Below are 10,928 nucleotides of genomic sequence, written 5' to 3' on the forward strand. Positions count from 1 at the left end.
ACAACATTGCAGAGAACGATTATTCTGGAACACTTAATTATACTCATGATAAACTTGTACATAGTCCAAGAGGTAGCCCTTGGAATAGAACAAGGGGATACTGAATGTTTTAAAATTAGGCAAGGTACGCGCTAGGGTTGTATTATTTCACCATACTTATTCAATATCTATGCTCAGCAAATAATCCGAGAAGATGCATTATACAAAGAAGAACATGACATCAGTATTGAATGAAGGCTCATTAACAACCTGTGATACACTGAAAATACAATCTTTCTTGCTGAATGTGGAGAGGACTCAAAATACATGCTGATGAAAATCAAAGACCACAGCTTTCACTGTGAGTTGCAACTCAATGTAAAGAAAGCAGAAATACTCACACCTGGAGCAATAAGTAACATCATGATGAACAGAGAAATGATTGATGTTTTCAAAGACTTCATTTTACTTGGATCCACCATCAACATTCGTGAAAGAAGCAGTCAATAAATCAAAAGACCTACTGAATTTGGCAAGTCTGTTAAACATGACGTCTTTAAAGTGTTCAACAGCAAAGATGTCATTTTGAGAACTAAAGTGCTAGACTCAAGCCATGGTATTTTCAATATTCTCATATGCATGTGAAAGTTAGACAACAAATAAGGAAGACCCAAGAAGAATTATGCAGTTGAGTTATGGTGTTGGAGAAGAGTATTAAATGTAACGTGGACGGCCAAAAGGACAAATAAATCTGTGTTGGAAGAAGTACAACCAACGAACTGCGAGCGAGGCAGCAAGATGGACGCGGGATTCTTCCGCGGAACAAGTGCAGAACAGGATAATAGGTTCAGCAACAAACAGAAGAAGCTACTGAAACAGCTAAAATTTGCAGAATTCCTTGAAAAAAAGGTGGACATGAGCAAAGGAAATATAGATGTTATAAAGCCTTGGACAACAAAACGAGTAACAGAAATCCTTGGGTTTGAAGATGATGTAGTGATTGAGTTCAACCAGCTGGCAGTAAAGAATCTAGATTCCAAAATAATGCAAATCAACCTGACTGGTTTTTTGAATGGCAAAAATTCTAGAGAATTTACCGGAAAACTATGGCCCCTACTGTTAAACGCACAAGAAAACATCGCTGGAATCCCTTCGGCATTCCTAGAACTGAAGAAAATAGAAATAAAACAGAGACAAATTGAACAAGAAAAATTGGCATAAAAAATAAATAAATAAACGCCACTTCAGTACAAGACGCCACTTCTACTAGCGACATCCTGAAAGTTCCCAAACCTGAGCCTGTACTAGAGCCTAAAGAACTTCTCCAGAAAAAGACTTAAAAAGAAAAGGAAAAGGAGAAGCCTAGACCAAGATCTCGATCTCATTCTAAATCAAGGTCCCAGACACGTTCTTGCTCTCCTTCTCATACTCGACCTAGAAGGCTTCCTAGATCCTGATCAAGTTCTTACTCACCTAGAAGGCGCTCCAGCCTGAGAAGGCGGCCATCTCCTGGAAGGACTCCACCAAGACGGATGCCTCCTCCATCCAGGCATGGAAGGAGTAGAACTCCAGTAAGACGAAGAAGGCGCTCATCATCACCCTCTTCATCTCCTTCCCGGTCTCCGCCAAAGAAGCCACCCAAGAGGACATCCAGCCCCCCTCGGAAGATTCATAGGTTATCTCCTTCAGCAAGTCCTCCTCGGCGACAACACCGACCATCACCTCCAGCAACTCCACCGCCCCAAACTCGTCATTCTCCAACACACCTGAAGTCAAACCGTACACAAAAAAGTCGTGTTTCTGTTTCTCCAGGAAGAAGTTCAGTGACAAAACATGAAGTTGTAGAGAAAAGAGAGTCCCCTTCACCAGCACCCAAGCCTAGAAAAGTAGAGTTACCTGAATCGGAAGATAAAGGTGGCAAAATGGCAGCAGCAGATTCTGTGCAGCAGAGACGCCAATTCAGGCGACAAAACCAGCAGTCTTCATCTGACTCTGGCTCTTGAGCGACCCAAGAGGTCCCATGTGAAAAACCGTGAGGTAGGCAGGGGGCGGAGACATTCTCTTTCCCGGAGCGCCTATCCATCACCTCGAAAACGTCAAAAACAGACTTCCCCAATTGGTAGGCGGAGGAGACGTCCTTCCCCACCTCCCACCAGAAGGTGACGTTTTCCCTCTCCGGCTCCTCCTCCTCGGCTACGCAGGTCTAGCACACCACCACCACCACCACCACCAAGAAGGACTCCTTCTCCTCCCCCATGTCGGTGATCACCTTCCCCAAGAAGATACTCTCCTCCAATACAGAGGAGATATTCTCCCTCTTCCCCTCCAAAGAGAAGAACGGCGTCTCCTCCTCCAAAACGAAGGGCACCACCAAAGCGTAGGGTTTCTCCACCTCCCAAACAAAGGAGCTCCCCAGTTACCACAAAGAGACGCTCACCTTCACTGTCATCAAAGCATAGGAAAGGGGCTTCCCCAAGCCTATCAACCCGGGAGACCCAGTCACTACAACCAAACAAACGGCATTTGCCCTCACCATGGCCTCGAATTCCTCAGACCACCTCAAGTCCTCCCCCTATTCAAAGAGGAGCTTCGTCATCACCCCAAAGAAGGTAGTCAGTCCCCTTCTCCAAGTATTAGACCCATTAGGAGACTCTCCAGCATTCCGGAACCTAAAAAGACAAAAAAGGTTGCCTCACCAAGTCCACAGTCTGTAAGGAGAGTTTCATCCTCTCGATCTGTCTCAGGATCGCCTGAGAGAGCTGCTAAAAAACCCCAAGCACCCCCATCTCCTATCCAGTCTCAGTCACCCTCTACAAACTGGTCACCAGCCGTACCTGTCAAAAAGGCTAAAAGTCCAACACCAAGGCTATCACCGGCAAGGAACTCGGACCAAGAAGGAGGTGGAAAGAAAAAAAAAAAGAAAAAGAAGGATAAGAAACACAAAAAGGATAAGAAGCACAAAAAACCTAAGCAGGAGAAGGCCACTCCTACAGCCATTGTGGCTCCCACAACCACATCAGCACAGGAAAAGCCTGAGGCAGAGCCAGAACCTAAGATGGAAACTGAAAGTGAAGCTGAAGACAACCTGGATGCCTTCGAAAAGCACCTGCGTGAAAAGGCCCTGAGATCAATGAGGCAGGCTCAAGTGTCCCCACAGTCTTAAATGGAAATGTTTGTTACATTGTAAATTTTATTTGGTTTGTACGCAAGTCAATTTGAAAATTTTGGGGGGAAAATGTGTTTGAGCTTTAGACTATAACATTTGTTGTAATAATTACTAGGTTGAAGTTCACCACGCAAAGAAAGGGGGCATGTATTTACATTGTAAAAGGTATCCACGGTGTATTAGTGACATTTTTTTTCATTGACAGCTGACATAAATTCATTTAGAGTGAAAATTTTAAGACCAAAAAAAAAAAAAAATCTCTTTGTTACAAAAGGGGATTTAAATATGGTTGGCATTCTCATAATTCATATGGTTTCTTTAATAAATGCTTCTGGCTAGTCCCAGTGACTCTTTTTTTTATTTTTTTAAACTTTCTCATTCGAGTCTTTAATAGCACCCATTTAAGTTATGCTTCCAACCTTATATTGATAAGTTTGCCCAAAATTAGACCACTGTTAAATTACCACACAAGTATAAATGAACATTTTCATGTCACCGTCTTTCCTTTTGGCTGCGGAGTCTCTGTTAAAGTGAATCAAGATTGGAGTTCTCGGATGGGACTGAGAATGAGAGCATGCTGTTTTCCCGGATGCTGGGCTTAATGCTGATGTCCAACAAGTGGATTTGGAACACTGCAATTCAGTTCCAAGCTATTTGGTTGGGGGTTTTTGGTGTGTATTTTTTGCCCTATCTTTTTAAAAAGCAATTAATTAGTCCCAGGAAACATCCTTCAAGTTATATAAAATTTTGTTTTTTGAAATGTCATGCTCATTCATAATTTTGCCTTGTTCTTCCAATTGTCATACAGTTTTCAGAGCTCTTGTGTTTGGAAGGCTGGAAGGGCCCAGGCTTTGAAATAGTGTCTTGTTTTCACTGTTTCTGTTTATTGTTTTTTGTTTTTCAGTTTTTGTTTTTAAAACTAAAGCTATATAAAGTTTGTGGATTAAACAATAAATTTCTAAATTAAAAAAAACAAAAAAAAGAGAAAAGAAGTACAACCAGAATGTTCCTTAGAAGCAAAAATGACCAGATATCTTCTCTCATACTTTGGACATATTATCAGGAGGGACAAGTCCCTGGAGAAGGACATCATGCTGGTAAAGTGGAGGGACAGTGGAAAACAGAGAGATTCCCAACTAGTTGGCCTGGCACAGTGGCAGCAACAATGGACTCAAGCATAGCAACAATTGTGAGGATGGCACAAGATCAGGCAGTGTTTTCTTCTGCTGTGCATAGGGTAGCTATGGGTTGGAATGTAATCAACGGAATGTAACAATCTCCTATAAGTGTTGATAGTGGTTCCAAACAAAGTCTTTGACAACTTCAATTATTGCTCCTTTTATCTTGACGTTATTTATTAGTCCAGTGGTGAGGATTTTTGTTTTCTTTACATTGAGATGAAACCCATACTAAAGGCTCTGGTCTTTGATCTTCATCAGTAAATGTTTTAAGTCCTCTTCACTTTCAGCAAGCAAGGTTGTATCCACTGCATATGCAAATTGATAATGAGTCTTCTTCCAATCCTAATGTCATGCTTTTCTTCTTTTATCCAGTTTCTTGGATTTTTTTTTGCTTAACGTACTAATTGAATAAGTATGGTGAAATAAAACAACCCTAGTGCATACCTTGCCTAACTTTAAAATGTTCAGTATCTCCTTGTTTTATTCCAAGGACTGCCTCTTGGTTTATATACAGGTTTATCATGAGTACAATGAAATGTTCTGGAATACTCATTCTCCACAATATTGTCCATGACTGTTCATGATCCACTGAGTTGAAAGCCTTTTCATAGTCAATAAAGTATCAGTAAACATATTTCTCATATTCTCTGCTTTCAGTCAAGATTCATCTAACATCAGCAGTGATATCCCTCAGTTCATGTACTTATATGAATCAGGCTTTAATCTTTGGAAGTTCTCTGTTAATATACTGTTACTGCCATTTTTAAATTGTTTTTAGCAAAATTTTACTTGCATGTGATATTAATGATATTGTCAGACTTTTTACCTATAACTTTGGAATATCAGTATAAAACAAATATAAGCAATTGAGAGTAACCGTAAGTGTCCAGATGTCATACACTTGTCAATATAAAAGATATATCGACATGTAAGAGAGTATAATCGCTCCCCACAAGTTACTTCTTCAAGTAAAATTTTTGAGAAAAAAATTCTAATTACATTACACATTAGTTATACAAGAGATTTTGACATAAAAAATAAGAAGACAAGAGAAAATACTGATAAAAAATGTTGCTGCATCTAAATTTATGAATATACTATAATTTAGAAATCTTAAAAAAGGAAACTGCACTGCAAAGGTAGTTCTAATAATATTCAAGAATTAAATATACTAAACGGACTAGCTCAGAAAAATATAGCAGCACATTTAAGGAGTGATATTTTCTGCAGTCTCATTTGGGAAGTTGTAGGAGTAAACTGGGAATCTGAATGTACTCTAAAAGGCTATTTTATTTACGGAAAAAGATAACAGATTAGAATATTCCAGTTGGGAAAATAATTGTAGAGAAACATATGTTTTAATTATGAACATCAAATAAGGAAAGATAATCATTATTTAAAAAAAAAAAAAAAAACTATTGTAGGGGGAAAGTTCAAAGGAATGGCAACTTTATTAAACCAGTAAATATAAATTTAAGGAAATAAAAAGAAAATATAGCTGTATAATAGTAAACACACAGTAAAATAAGTTTCTAAAAATCTCTCAAACTAAATGATGTTGTTTTTGTTGTTAAGTGCCATGAAGTCAGTTTAAACCCATAGCCACCCTGTATAGGATTTCCAAGGAGCAGCTGGTAAGCTTGAATTGCTGACCCTGTGAATCAAACTGACTTTGCAGTCTAGCACATTAATCCACAGTGTCACACCAATACTCGAAAGTGAACCAAAATCTCCAGGTAAAAGATGGAAACTTTGGGGCTGTGTGGTGCTGCAGTATAAGAATTGAACTGCTAAACTCAAGGTTGGTGGTTCAAACTCACCCACTGTCCCTTGGAAATTTCATATGGCATTGCTAAGAGTTGGAACTGACTCAATGGCACTTAAGAACAGCAACTATGTAGGGAAAACTCAGTTATGACAAGCAAATTTAAAACAAAGTGAGAAAGACGATTGAAAATGAAAATACAGACAAAAAGGTACAACTAAAATGCAAATACACAATATCAACAAAAGAAACGGCAGCAGTAATATGAATATTAGATGCAAAGCAATTGAAAGATGCTATTCTTGTTAGGTGCCATTGAGTCAGGTCTGTCACAGCACAGATGAATGAAACACTGCAGGATCCTGCCTCATCCTCACATTTATTGTTATGTTTGAGCCCATTGCTGTTACCACTGTGTCAATGCATGTATGGAGGGTCTTCCTCTTTTTCCCTGACCCTCCACTTTGCAAGCATGATGTCCTTCTCCAAGGACAGCATGTTTAAAGAACAAGAGGCAAAGTCTCTCTAGTCTAGCTTCTAAGGAGCATTCTGGCTTTACTTCTTCCAAGACAGATTTATTTGTTCTTCTGGCAGTACATAATATTTTCAAAATTATTTTCTAACATGGTAATTCAACTTTCCTGTGCATATGAGGCCGATTGAAAATCTGGCTTGGGTCAGGCTCACCTTAATCTTCATCCAGCTTCTCAAATGATTGTGCTCTGCCCTCTAGTATGCATTGGCAATACGTCTATAGAAAAGATAAAGCAAGTAAACAACAAAACACCTGTCCTCGTAGAGTTTTTGTTATGATTGTTAAATGACAGTGGTTTAAAGATCAAATTAAAATTAATCTGATTTTGCAACTAAGCAAACAAATTTTTGGATGAAGGTAGAGCTTGCTTTGTTTTAGTGGCTTAGTGATATGAGAACTCTGTTGGACGTGTCTATCATTCTCATGGAATTTTTTCATAGCTGCAGAAGCTTTCGGCATCACTTCTTCAAGACTATGTCTAATGACTGGAAGAATCAGGGTATGATAACTTGTATCATTTTATTTGCTGTTATAGTAAAGAAAAGAGGCCTCATCTTCCAATACATAAATATTTTAAGAGGCCTTTATTAAGTCTTACAGTGGAGTAAACACAGGATAAAGAAAAATACGGAATAATTTTATAGGAAAATTATAGATGCCAGGATGAATTTCCAAAGTTCTATTATCATGTGTTGACCTTTGATAGGGCACAGAGAACAAAGGAATCTCCTCCCAAAACCACAACTGATGTCAGCAATGAGCTACATAAATCACAAAAGGATGTCAGGCCTGTGAAAGCAGGGCGGGGACTATTGAAGACAGGAAAGCTTAAAGACTGTCTCTGAGACTTTCAGGGTTTGATATCACAATCAGGCAATCCATTAGGGATGCACCAGTAAAATTACTCTGAGGGTCCAGCTGAGGGCAGTGACCCAAAACCCATTTTTAAACACACTCCAACTCTAACTCTGGCAGTTTGGTTGTCAGAGGTGCAAGAGGTATTCAGGAAAAATTGGCATCTGAACACTTAAACCTAGGCATAAGACAGAAATAAGTTCTGTCTGGAAGAAGTCATTCACAGGAAAAAACTCCTTTATATGGCACTGTGGGTTAATGAACTCGACTGCAAGGTCAGTTTGAACCACAGTTCAAGCTTACCAGCCACTCCCTGGAAAGCCTATACAAGGTCACTGTGACTTGGAACCCATTTTATGACACTTAACAACAACTGCAAGGAGCTCTGGTAGTGTAGTGGTTATGAATCGGGCTGCAAACCTCAAGGTCAGCAGTTCGAAACTACCAGCTGTTCCACAGGAGAAAGATGAGGCTTTCTGCTCCTGTAAAGATGTATAGCCTCGGACACCCTTTACATGGTAGCTGTGAGTCGGAGCCAACTCCATAGCACATAACAACAACAACAACACTGTCTGTACATATATTTGCATTTTATTTTCCAGAGTGGTCTAGGGTCCACTTCCTGAGTTCAAAGGATAACTAAAAGCTAACTGAACATAGATGAGTTTCTCTTTGAAGAATTAGATTTAGAAGCTAGGTGAGAAAGAAAAGGCAAATAACATTAAGGAGAAACCTTAATTTGAAGTGAGTCAAATCTCCATCTATCTGCAAACAATTGATATGCTAATTCTAGAACATTCACACTTACTTCCTGGAGTACCTGGATTTGGCAATAAAGTTCTCTAGATATTTGTGATTTGTGAATTCAAATGTAGGAGTATTGTGCAATATCAGTTATATGAAGTATGGCTGGTGACATTTGTTGTTGCTGTTGTTGTTGTTAAGTACCGTAGAGTTGGTTTCAACTCATAGTGACCCTGCACAGGGTTTCTGAGGCTGTAAATCTTTATGGGAGCAGAAAGCCTCATCTTTCTCCCACAGAATAACTGGTAGTTTCAAACTGCCAACTTTGGGGTTAGCAGCCCAATTTGTAACCACTACACTACCAGAGCTCCTTGAAGTATGGTGTTAGAGAAGAATATTAAAGGTACCTTGGACTACCAGAAGAAAAAACAAATCTGCATTCAAAGAAGTACACCCAGAATGCTCTTAGAAGCCAGGATGGTGAGAATTCATCTTTCATACTTCACACATATTATCAGGAGAGACCAGCCCCTGGGGAAGGACATCATGCTTGGCAACGTGGAGGGTCAGCAAAAATGAAGAAGAGCACCAAGGAGATGGCTTGGCACAGTGGCAGCAACAATGGGCTCAAACGTAACAAAAATTGTGAGGTTGGTGCAGGACTAGGCAGTGCTTCATTCTGTTGTGCATAGGGTCCCTATGAGTCAGAACCAACTTGAAGGCACTTAACAACAGCAATAGTGATCTTTAAAGGAGACAATCTCAACTAGATCACCAGTCTCCCTTGGAAATGCTGATACAGTTCAAACTGCCAACTTTTTTGGTTACCAGCCAAGGATTCAACTGTTAATGTCATCAGGGTTTCTTACTAATCAAGCTTCTATGATTAATTTTCTCTGTACAAATACTATTTTTCAGATCCATAAATTCTCTATTTGACTTATTGCTGTTGTTGTTAACTGCCACTGAGTCAGTTCCAACTCATAGTGACCCTGTATAGGGTCTCCAAAGAGTAACTGGTGGATTTGAACTGCTGACCTTGTGGTTCAAACTGACCTTGCAGTCTAGTGCTTATCCTAAAGCACCACATCAGGACCTATACATTACTTGAACTTGAATTAAGGAGGGTATTTGTTTTTTAATTGACTGGGAAAAAGTAAAAATGTAGGAAATGTATTTCATTAGAAAAAAAAAGAGGAAAATAGAAAATATAACTAAATCCAAAGTAAAACAAAAATTGTTGTGAGTCAATTCTGATTCATGGTGAACCATGAGTGTCAGAGCTGCATTTCATAGAGTTTTCAAGTCTGTGGTCTTTCTGCAACTCAATGCCAGGATTTTCCTTCAAGGTCCCTCTGGGTGGGTTTAAACAGTCAATCTTCCCATGAGGAATACAGTACTTAATCATTTGTGTCACCAAGGACTCAATTATATACTAGATATATTTTAAGAAGAGATTCCCAACACAAGGACCTACAAGCATATGAAAATAATATCATAAAAATCAAAAAGGTCCTCAGCCTCTCATTTCTGTACTTACAACTTTCAAAAAATTAAATGCTTATGTATTCCCTTCTATTTCCCCCCCCCCAATAAAACAGCTAGTTTTGACATAGACAGCAAATAATTTGTGATCTCTTATGCAAAGATACTAAAAACTACAAGTTACAAAGAAATGATCAATTGTAAATCTGTAAGCACCAAAGAAAGCTGGACAGTGAATAAGTAGACTGTAGAAGAATTGATGCTTTTGAGTTATGGTGTTGGAGAAGAATATCGAAAGTGCCACGGGTTGCCAAAAGAACAAACAGATCTGTTTTGGAAGAAGTACAGCCTGAGTGCTCCTTGGAAGCCAGGATGGCCATACTTTGTCTCTCATTCTTTGGTCATAGTGTTAGGACGGTCCAGTCACTGGAGAAGGATATCATGTTTGGTAGGGTAGAGGGTCAGAGAAAGAGAGGAAGACCCCCAGAGAGATGGATTGGCACAGTTTCAGTATCAATGGGCTCAAACGTAACAATGATTGCAAGGTTGGCCCAGGACCGGGCAATGTTTTGTTCTGTTGTGTATAGGGTTGCTATGAGTTAGTACTGACTCCATGGCACCTAACAGCAACAGTATGCACCAAAGAACCTAACAGTGTACCTCTTTCAGAACTAAACATTATTATACAGCACTGCTAATTAAATGATTTCATCAATGATTTCAGTGTAATGGTTATACATTTATTCTTGAATAAAGAAAACATTTCTTGCTAATATAACTGTTTATAGAAACAGTCACAAAATGGCAATAGGTAAGACTTTCATCATTTTCAAAAGGATTCTATAGCAACATTCTCTTCAATAAAGTACAAATGTAATTATTGAGTAAAGATAGATAATTGTTTTATAGTTTGGGAATTAAAATGCATTCTTATTATAGAACTCTTGGGTTACTCAAATTAGAAATTAGTATTATCTAGAAAGCACTGAAACAAAGAAAATTGTATAGAAAAATGAATATGATAATTCAAGTACTTCTTGTTGTAGTTAAGTGCTGTTGAGGTGGTTCCAACACACAGAAAACCTGAGTCCTAGTGTGGTATCATAGGACAAGCACTCAATCTCAAGATCACATTGAATTGCAAGGTTGGTGGCTCAAACTCACTAGTTGCTCCTCAGAAACCCTATACAGGGTCACTATGAGTAGGAGCCAACTCAA

The 10,928-nt window shown here is 39.0% G+C and overlaps 1 pseudogene; it reads left to right on the forward strand.

The window, feature by feature from the left end:
* Positions 1 to 777: 777 nt before the first annotated feature.
* On the forward strand, positions 778 to 3,142 carry LOC102831668 (annotated as a pseudogene).
* The last annotated feature ends 7,786 nt before the right edge of the window (positions 3,143 to 10,928 follow it).

The sequence above is a fragment of the Chrysochloris asiatica genome, unplaced genomic scaffold, assembly GCF_000296735.1.
Source record: "Chrysochloris asiatica unplaced genomic scaffold, ChrAsi1.0 scaffold00017, whole genome shotgun sequence".
NCBI classification, from domain to species: domain Eukaryota; kingdom Metazoa; phylum Chordata; class Mammalia; order Afrosoricida; family Chrysochloridae; genus Chrysochloris; species Chrysochloris asiatica.